This window comes from Podarcis melisellensis, assembly GCF_964234715.1.
Source record: "Podarcis melisellensis genome assembly, chromosome: 2".
Lineage (NCBI taxonomy): Eukaryota > Metazoa > Chordata > Lepidosauria > Squamata > Lacertidae > Podarcis > Podarcis melisellensis.
The window spans coordinates 61324740-61335152 of record NC_138529.1 but is presented as its reverse complement, the minus strand read 5'-3'; positions in this window follow the sequence as shown (position 1 = coordinate 61335152).

Here is a 10413-nt window from a genome sequence, read left to right as displayed (position 1 = left end):
TTCAAATGCCTCACTCAGCATGCAGGCGCTACCGAAGGCAGTGAAATCTGCCTCGAGCACAACTGGCAGAGCAGAGTGTGAGCAGCAAAACACCATGTGAGGTAATGGAAATCTGACTAGCCAGAAAGCAAAGGAAGCCCTCGTACATTGTGGATGAGCTTTGCAAGGCACACGGAGGACCAGTGATTCTCAACACATAGATGGAGATCTGCTCTGCAGTGACAGACAGAAGAGAACAGAAGGTACAAGCTAGAACAAAGCTGGTAGCTAATAAAACAAAACAAAAAACCAGCAGGGCTGTGATGTGAAGGAAGGATCAGGCTTCCCATTAGCATAATGATCTTTTGCTGCATGTGTGCAGGCGGTGCAGGCTCCAACTAACTGAGCAGTGAGAAGGGGGCATTAAATGGAAGAATATGACCTGGAGGTGAGGGTGGTCTTAATTTATTTATTAAATTTCTATACCACCCTTCATCACAGGGCGGTTTACAATCCAAAAACACAAAAATGCATATCATAGTAACAAACAAAAGCAATAACCCCATGACACGCAATTTAAAAGGGTATAGGATGCTAATCAGCCCAAGGGCTGGTTGCAGAGGAATGTTTTGTCTGGCTCCAGCCGAACCTCCCTGGGGAAAGCATTCCACAAATGGGAGCCACCGCAGAAAGGCCTGTTCTCTTGTTGCCACCCTCCAAACCTCTTGTGGCACACAAAGAAGGGCTTCAAATGTTTTGTTAAGAGGTGGCTTGGCAAGCACCTCTGGGAGACTGTTCCCTATCCACAGCACCAGTACTAAAAATTCATTGTTTGTTTATATTCCAAGTAGAAGAAGCCCAGGCCAGATGTTAATATTCTGAGAAATACACAATGCACAATTCTCTCATCTTCCTCTCATACAAAGAAGCAGAATGGAATATTTCTCTGTTGAGTGGAGAGACAAGCGATGGGTTCCGAAGGCTGGCATAATTTCCACCAAGTCATCCGCTGCACTTTCAACCTCCCCAAAGAGTTTGGTTATCTATAGCTTCATCATTCTCCTAGTGATTCTCACTTTCAGCACAGCAATGAGTAAGATCCAGATGGCGTAAGGATTTTGTAGGCAAACACAAAAAACCATTATGAATTCTCAGCAATGGTTCCATAAAGCCAGCTTTACAGGAAGTGAGAGAGAGTGATTTTAATCCCTGTGAAGGCATTTAGTGAGTGGGTTGTGTGTGTGTGTTTGTGTGCTCATGTGTGTGAGAGAGATTTAGTGTCATGCCTGCTGTCCCTACTCCCAGCCTCCAAGTGGCAAGCTAAAAGTCTGAAGATAGGCTATGCATGTACAGCCATGTGTGGATTGCTCGTACCTGCAGTAGATTGGAAGCAGAATGCTTCTAGATGCCAGTTGCTGGAACCCATAGAGTTTGGATTTGATATCCGGCTTTATCACTACCCTAAGGAGTCTCAAAGCAGCTAACATTCTCCTTTCCCCTTCTTCCCCACAACAAACACTCTGTGAGGTGAGTGAGGCTGAGAGACTTCAGAGAAGTGTGACTGGCCCAAGGTCACCCAGCAGCTGCATGTGGAGGAGCGGGGACGCGAACTCGGTTCACCAGATTATGAGTCCACCACTCTTAACCACTACACCACACTGGAGAGCGCTCCTGTGCTTGGTTCCTGCTTGCTGGCTTCCCACAGGCACCGGGCAGGCCACTGTGAGAACAGGAGGCTGGACTAGATGGGCCATTGGCCTGATCCAGCAGCCTCTTCTTATGTTCTTACAGCTGGTGACTGCCTCAGTAGGCCTAGCAAAGTTATCAAGTACAGTGGTACCTCAGTTTAAGAACAGTCCGGTTTAAGAAAGATTTGGTTTAAACTGGAAATTGTGTCTTGGTTTGAGAACTTTACCTTGGTCTAAGAACGGAATCCGAACAGGGGAAGGACACCGGCAGCGGGAGGCCTCATTAGGGAAAGCGCACCTCGGTTTAAGAATGGCTTTGGTTTAAGAACGGACTTTCGGAATGGATTAAGTTTGTAAACTGAGGTACCACTGTAACTGCCTTTCAGTAGGAAGTTGGCTGATTACTTTCTTTAATGTGTCTAGGAAAAGGCAGGAGAAGATGGGGAGCATTTTGGAAAACGGGCATGTTTCCCAAGCCCATGGTGCGAATTATGTAATCTGCGCCTGACAGGAATTTGAAGTTTGAGGCACACAGATAGAGAGCTGAGTTTAGGACATTGTAAACCAACAGTGATTTGGGGTGCTGACTATCTCCCTAGACACGTGATGTGGAAATAGTGGACTTGGGCTGGGTGCTGGAATATTTGAACTGTGCCCCTACCCACACTCAACCGGTGTACTTGGTTAGTACTTGCACCCCAGGAGCTTCTTTCCACCTGGAGAAGGGGGCTAAGTGTAATGCTATTTTAACTAAATAGTCACATGACTCCTATTCCTGGATTGTACACAGAAAATTCTGTGTGTTCTTTTTCTTTTGTTGAATACCTTGTATTCGAAATTTGGTCCTGAAAATCTCCTGCACCTGGGAGCTTAAATAAAGGCATTTTTTCTTCTGTCTGGAGATGGTCACCTCCCAAGTGTGATGTCACGTGCTGTTGCTGAACCCCTTTCAGGTTAGCTTAACCTGAATATATCTATGTATATTCCAGAATCTATCTGGACCATCCCTCCTTGTCAGCACCTTCTGCAAATTAAAGCAAAACCAAAGAGCTTTAATCTCCTTTAAAAAACCACAACCCCCCCTCCACCATCTTCTGTATTCTAATCTCGCTCACATTTCACAGTGCTTCATTGGGCTGCTGAGTGTGATTAATCAAATAATTCTCCCCATCATTATTTCTTCATTAGCCTAATTTTTCTCAATGGCTGAGGCTCTCTCATTTTCAGTCCAGTTTCCAAGAAATGCATCTCTGTTCCCTCCGCAGCACTGCAGGAAGAGCCTCGCTGCCTTGCGTTCTCATGACACATGTCATCACTCACTCAATCAGAAACAAGACATGCTGTCATTCGCTCACCTCAACCGGTCTCTCCATAGCCAGTTTTTGCAGGCAATGTGCCGAATTGAAAATCCCACCCCCTCCCCCATACCAAGAAGCTGCTTACATAACTTAGTTTTACTCCTTTTACAATGAAAAACAGCCTTCAAAGCATATTTCTAATTATGTGTTCATTTATGTTTCATGAAATCAGGCCTGGCTGTTAGAGGCTCCTGGGGTTGGTATTGCAAAAACAAGAAACAACAAAGATGGAGGCAATTGTGTAATCAGGTGGTTGGAGGATAATCACAGCTGCTCTTTTTTCTAAAGCAAACATAGGTCACTCAGCATCCTGTTTTTTTACTGGTTCAAAATGTGGAAACGGTAAAGAAGGGGAATCTGTGGTTCTCTGGATGTTGTCCGACTGCAACTCCCATCATCCCTGACCATTGTCTATCTATGCTAGGGCTAATGGGAATTGGAGTTCAACCACATCCTGAGGGGCCACAGATTCCCCACCCCAGCTGTAAAGAAATAATTCCCACTTTGGGCAATGCTCTAACCCCGGCTTTGAAAGTATCCTGAAACCAGATTAGCTCCAGGCAGACAGCACGGACTTGAACTGATGCAGTAGTCTTTTCCTTCCTTCCAGGGGCCCCTTGAGAATTGTGTGACTAGGGATCTCTAGAAAAGTTAATATGTCCATAGTCTATGTGCCCTTACAATACATAGCAAGTTCTTAAATTGCCAGCCTTGGTAACTCTAAAAGCAGAAAGGTCTCTGTAGTGTACATATGCCCTTACTACAAAAAAAGAAGCATTAGTATAGAGCAAATATTTAGTTGGTCTTGAAGAGGGAAGGAAGAGACTCCCTCTTGCAGATCAGCGTGCAGGGGTGTGTGACCCAGTGTCCTGTTGTAATGTGTGCCCCTGTGTAAATGTGGGCATACCTCATTTTATAAGGGACAATCTCCTGGATTCAATTAGATTTCCATTGTGCTACCTCAATAGGTGCTCAGCCATCAGTCTCTTGCTGCTGGCAATAGCATACTTCTTTAATTCAGATTTAGCACTGATGGCATTAGACATAATGTGTCTCTGCAAGGGGCTGCAATTATCTGGCAAGGTATAAGCAGAAAAGTATAGACCAAGGCAAACTCTCTCCCAAGATGATTAAAATCACTTCCCTAGCCTCCATCCATCAGCTTGCCTGGCTCTGCCTTACAAGTTTCACACGGCAATTTGGTGGAAGGGGACAGCAGAGGAGCCTGGCCTAGTTCTGGCAGGTGTCTGCAGACCAGAATTGCAGTGGTTTGCTTTCACTCCGCCAAGGTTTGTTTTTTTTGGGTCTAATTGTGAAAGTGAAAATGTTGAAAAAGAGATTGAAGGCACGTGATCCTATCTGAAACAGCTTTAGCTATACATTCACCATGGTTCGTTGGTGGTCTCTAAATCTAGTTTTTTATTTGTTTTTTGTTGTACATAGATACTATTGCAAGCTGCTTTGATGTTTTCATTGACTTATAAATATTTTATAAATCAACAAATAAAATACCTTTAAAGCACACCGCACTGGCTCTATTAAAGCCACTGTTCACTAACTCCGGATGTTCATATAGTTGTGGGGGATGGGCTGGTTAGAAAAATGCATTTGGGGTGTGTGTGTGTGTGTGTAAGTTGATTGCAGCAGCAGGAGCGTGGGAGGCCTGATTAACACTTTACCTCTGGATTTACTATAATCAACCTTCCTCTCCCACCAAGAGTCCCCCTATTCCCCCTCCTGATTGGTGGAAAGCCCTCTTTGCTCCAGACTGACGCCACAGTCAACGAATTCATATCCATCACCTACAGCTTTTCACTTAAACCACCACCACCACACACGACAACTGTCAAGAGACTGAAGAGCAGGCATAGGCCCTCCAGATGTTTTGGAACTACAATTCCCACCATCCCTAGCTAACAGGACCAGTGGTCAGGGATGATGGGAATTGTAGTCTCAAAACATCTGGAGGGCCGGAGTTTGCCTATGCCTGCTGAAGAGCAACCCTACAGTCTACATTGGAGGGTTCTCACTCACTACCCTACTTTAGACTCTCTCCTCAGCAATGTGGGTATGGATCACCAACACGGCAGCCTCAGATGCAAAGGCTTCATTGGCAGCCCCAGGCAGGGGTCCCAGTCTCTGAGCTTTCATTTAAAAAGCGGAGTACAGCATGTCTCTAGCCCTCTTACAAAGAAAAGGTGGTTTGCAGAAGAAGAGCTGGCCAGGGTGGAGTGACAGCTCAACTGCTAGCTTGTGTTGAAAGAAATGGGGTCTGTCCTAGGAATTGAGTAACTTCACCCATTCTTCCTCTGCAGCCCCCCATTTTGGGGTCCTGTGTCGGTTATTTTGGTTGACATGTCCAATGTGTTGCGGTTTCTGCAGCCCAAGGAGGAGTCTCTGCGTTGGTGGACCTCCCTCCCTCTAGCAGAGGCCAGTGGATGGGGATGTCTGCTACATAATCATTCCCTCCAGCTGGAAGGACCAGGGTTTAGGACTGCAGCCCTAAACATCTTTATTTAGAAACACCTTTGGTCTTGCATGTGGTTGCTGGTCTATTTTTGTTATGTGGGGCGGTTGATGACTTGTCTTGTTTGTAGTTATAACCTGCTTTTACCCAATTAGGATATATGTGGTATTTTTACATTGTTGGCACTGCAGTCTTCATGAGAGCCATGTTTTTTTGGCTATTTAGCAAGATCTCAATGTTATAAACAAATAAAAATAAATAAGTTGATGGCAAGAAGAGAGACTGTTCTCCAGTCCAATGTGCCTGACTTTTCCCCCAAGAAGTTCTTCTTGATTCAAACATTTCTGGGTGGATCACAAGGCCTCTTGCATCCCTTTAAAAGGGTGGAGGGAGCAAGACTGCTCTTTTCCATCCCCTTGTGGTTTCACCAGTTTCCCTCCCTAGAAAGATTTGTGCTCCTGACTTTTATTGTTGTTAGCCACCCTGAGCCCAGCTTTGGCTGGGGAGGGCGGGATAGAAATAAAATTAATTATTATTGTTATTATTATTATTAGTGGAGTATATGCCTCGCATTCATTTTTTACAAGTTGGATGTAAATTAGGGTGGCCACGTGTCTTACTTGACAGAGGACAGTCCTGTATTTGAAAGGCTATCAGAGCAGAGTCCTCTGTTTTCAAGGAACCTTCTGTTGTCCAATCCAAGTCCTTGGTAAAAAGAAAGAAAGAGTGGAGACCATCATTAGCAGCTGGACAGCAAACAGAGCCTTCCCAATATAGTGAGATGTGTTTCTATTTAAATTATAGTAATTATTTTAATTCTGCATCTGTACATATAAATTAGCACATGCAAATTTTATGCAAACCTGTGCCATGGTGATGTGTTTTCTCTTCCTGGACAATGTGGAAGTTGTCTCCTTAGAGCACTTTCCTCCTGGAAACAAAGCAATTAACTAGCCATTATATTTGTAAGGGTCTTCTACTGTTTCTAGAAGGGCTAGAGAGAGAGCAAAGCAGAAAGGGAAAAGTCACTGGCCAAAACAGTCATCTGTACAAACTCTTCAAGGAGGGGCCAAGACGTCCCCATCATGCCATGTTTGTGAGGCATCTGGCTAATCACTGTTGGTAGACAGAATGCTGTGCTCATGGATCCATCGCTCTGACCTAATGAAGGAAGTCTGACATTCATAGATTCCTAGACGTTCTAAGACCTGTGTTCCAAGCTGGGCCTCCTGCCATTTGCTGACAAATTGTTCTCAACACTATTCCATGCCATTTAAACAAACACCATTCGTTAGTCACTGCTGAGGTAACAATGTCAGGAATGCGGTGAAACAGAATCTGCTTTTGGCTTTAGATATATGCAGTTTTGATGCAGCCCGGCCCATCTCGCCCCCAGCTTCTCCTTTTGCAATTAAAAATAATAATTACTGTAGTTCTCCACTTTTCAGTCAAATGTTCTCCCCCCATGCTGGTGGACAGGAGCTTGATTCTGCTATGGAACATGTCATCTGACTGAAATCTGCTGGTGGATGGAGTTGAAGTGTATTGTGTGGAGGAATAAAAAGCAGGTGTTTTCATGAAGATGGCAAAAGTGCAATTAAATGGAAAGCCATTCAGGATTGCCTTCTCCCCAATCTTATTCTTTCTGACTATCCTTCTACATCCACCTTAGCACCCCACCCCACTCTGGTCCACTCTCTCTACCTCCTTCTCTCCCTGCTGCAGAAAAGCACTGTGGCTTGGGACTTGATTTCAGCCTGGTTAGTTTTGCGCCTTTCCCCAATTCTTTACCATACCTACAGAATGGGGTGCAAAACCTCTAAAATGGGGGTGGGGTGGAGAGGAATCTCTGCAACAAGTCCACATTAGCAGTAGTTTGCTTCTTAGCATTACTGAGAATAATGCTGGCTGCTAACAAATTGTCCAGAACTGCTCCGGTCACTATGACACTTGCAGATGTTTGAGAATGGAATGTGAGTGGCATGCTTCCTTAGTGATGAAATCATTTTAGATCAGGCTGCAACTGCAATGGCCTGTCTGCCTTTCACCCTAGTTTTAGGTCTCTCTGTGTGTCTTCACTTAAAGAAATAACTTGGATCAAGATTCCGTGCCAAGGAAAGGTGAATTCTGTAAGCAGCATGAAACATGTCTATTAAACCCATGTGTATCTATTTGCTGATTTTCTATGATTCATGCATGGGACAGGATGGAAGTTTATAAAGTTATGTATGGCGTGGAGAAAAACATGATACTAGAACCCAGGATCATCCAATGAAATAGATTGGCAATAGATCCAGGACAGGCAAAAAGAAGTACTTCCTCACACAATACATGCTTATTTTGTGGAATTTGCTGCTGCAAGGTCTATTAATGCCCACTAGCTAGGTTACACGGTTTCAAAAGAGAATTGGGCAAATTCATGGAATCACAGAATTATGGAATTGGAAGGGGCCACAAGGGTCATCTAGTTCAACGCCCTTCAATGCAGGAATCTTTTTGCGTGGGGTCAAACCCACAACCCTGAGATTAAGAGTCTCATGCTCTACCTGAGCTATCTGGTTGGAAGATAAGATTATCAATAGCTACCAGTGCAAGTTCAAAGGCAATATACCTCTGAGGCTGCAATCATGTACACACTTACCTAGGAATAAGTTCCATTGCATTCAGTGACAGATCCTTTTGACTACAGGATTGCACCATTAATAGCAGTTGCAGGACAGCGACAACAGGAGAGGGTTATTACTTCCATTGCCTCTAGCAAGGGCACTCCTTCACACTTGGTATACTGTGTCTGTTCGTCATAGTAATGTGGTGTTATTCAAGGAAAGCTGTCTAATAATAGAACCTCTACTGTTCCCTTTATGGGTTCAAAGATTACACCAGACATTGCCCACACATTTTCAAGCTCAACTCGTGACATCATGAGGTCTAGAAAAATTCTTTCAATATTAAAGGTCAGAATGTTGATTTCTGCAGCCAGTTGCATCATTTCCGGTACTTGTGAACACCACAAAGCTCTGAGTATAAATCTCTGAGTTTGTTGTCACTGTTTTACGAAAGAAATATTTCTTAATGTGCAAGCATCTGTTGAGTTAAGAGGCCTGGAACTCTTAGAAACCAGAACACAAACTGAAACCTTGATTGTTCAATGAAGAGGTTTATTTTTTAGTACAGTGTTCTGTACAGACTGGTGTTCTTCCTTCCATAATTCTCTGCAAGTCCTGGCATGGACAAGTCTATGCTGCTTAGATCAGAGCATTTTGGAATCCTGATCTGGATCAATGAATGGATCTACTGTAGGCAGTACAGCATCTGGAACATTTAATGCCTGTAGTCTCTGCTGGAGCATGGCTACTACTGAGCATGATGAATTCTTGTCTCTTTCAAAGCCTGCCAATAAGATAACTTGCTGGGAAATGGGGGCACTTTGATTTTAAAATACAACACTGTATAAGAATGAGAAGCCCAGTAGTAGAATTTAGTATCTGAAGGAAAAGGAAATAACTCCACATTGGTTGCTCTTTGGCTGTGTACACATCAATTTGTAGCGCAGAAATGTCATTTTTCTTGCTATGCAGTCATTCATGCCCATCGTCAACATGCTGCTTTCAGTATAGATTGACTGTACTGGAGATCCTGCCATGCAGACAGTTGGGTGTGGGTACTATGGAAAAAACCCTGTTTGAAAATTCTCCCCTTGCAATCTTGGTACAGTATATGCCCGCCAACCATATCATTGGGCAGGTGAGGATACACTCCCCATTGCTGGATACTACCAATTATGCTGTGGGTTATGATGCAGAAGCAATCTGCAATAAGCTTTTGTTTTTGCAATCAAACCAGTTTGTCAAGAAGTGTTTTTAGGAGGGAAAAACAAGCAACAGGTCTAGGTTGTGTGTGGACTAGTTGCGGGGGGGGGGGGATGCTCAGTTTCCATGGTCTCTAAAATAAAATGCTATGTGTGCGCATCCTTTGATTACACACCTTCATGGATGGAAATGCTGAAAAATAATAATATGAAAACTGGAAATAAGCAAGCATTTGCCACACAACCTAGGATAGTTAATATAAAATAGTCCTCACAAGCATTACAAAGATGTGGAAAAGCCTAAACATATTTAATATGTTTGTTCCTGTGTGGGCGATCTTTTAATATGCGAAAAGGCTGGCTCATTGCATTCCCAACTGCTAGAGAGGGAGGATTTCAGGGTTATTGGCAGAAGATATGGCTCTCAAAATGTAGGCATACTTTTCCGGCATCCTTAACTCAACCCACACTCTAAAATCACATCCACACAAGGACTGATGTCTGCTAGGCAACCTGTCCTTCCATCAGGATGCTTTTCCTCATCAGCAGCTGCATATAACTAACTACTGTATCATGCTGTTCTTGTTTTTTCTCTCTCTCTTTCTCCTCCCCCACTACTCAGGAAATTCCCCCCCCCCTTTTCCTTTTTCTAAGTTCCAATGGCAGAAACAGAAAGTGCATGAAATCTGGGCCAGACACCCTACTGGGAATAAAGCTCTGTTGCTGCTTTCCAGAAGGTTTTGCGGATTCTGAATTAGTTTTAGCTGCTCCCCCTACAGGAATTGGAAAAATTCAGACTGCTTTATACTTTATTTATTCAAAAACCATGGTGTATCCCTTTAAAGGCACCCCATTCTAATGGTCCTAAGTAAGACTCACAGGTGCCTTCAGAAGCAGCCCCTCATATCTCCCCCAAAAGTAGCTGTGGCTGAAAGAAGCATAATGTTCCTTTAAACCTTGAAAGTATTGCAGTTGCCCAGGCAACACAGCAATACCTGTCTTTCTGGAGAATAAGATGCAGTTGCCAGGGCAACAGCATCCTGTCTTTCCAGAGACCATCCTGTAATGTGGAAACTGCAGTTTCCATAGTAACCTTTTTGCCCCAGTTAATTC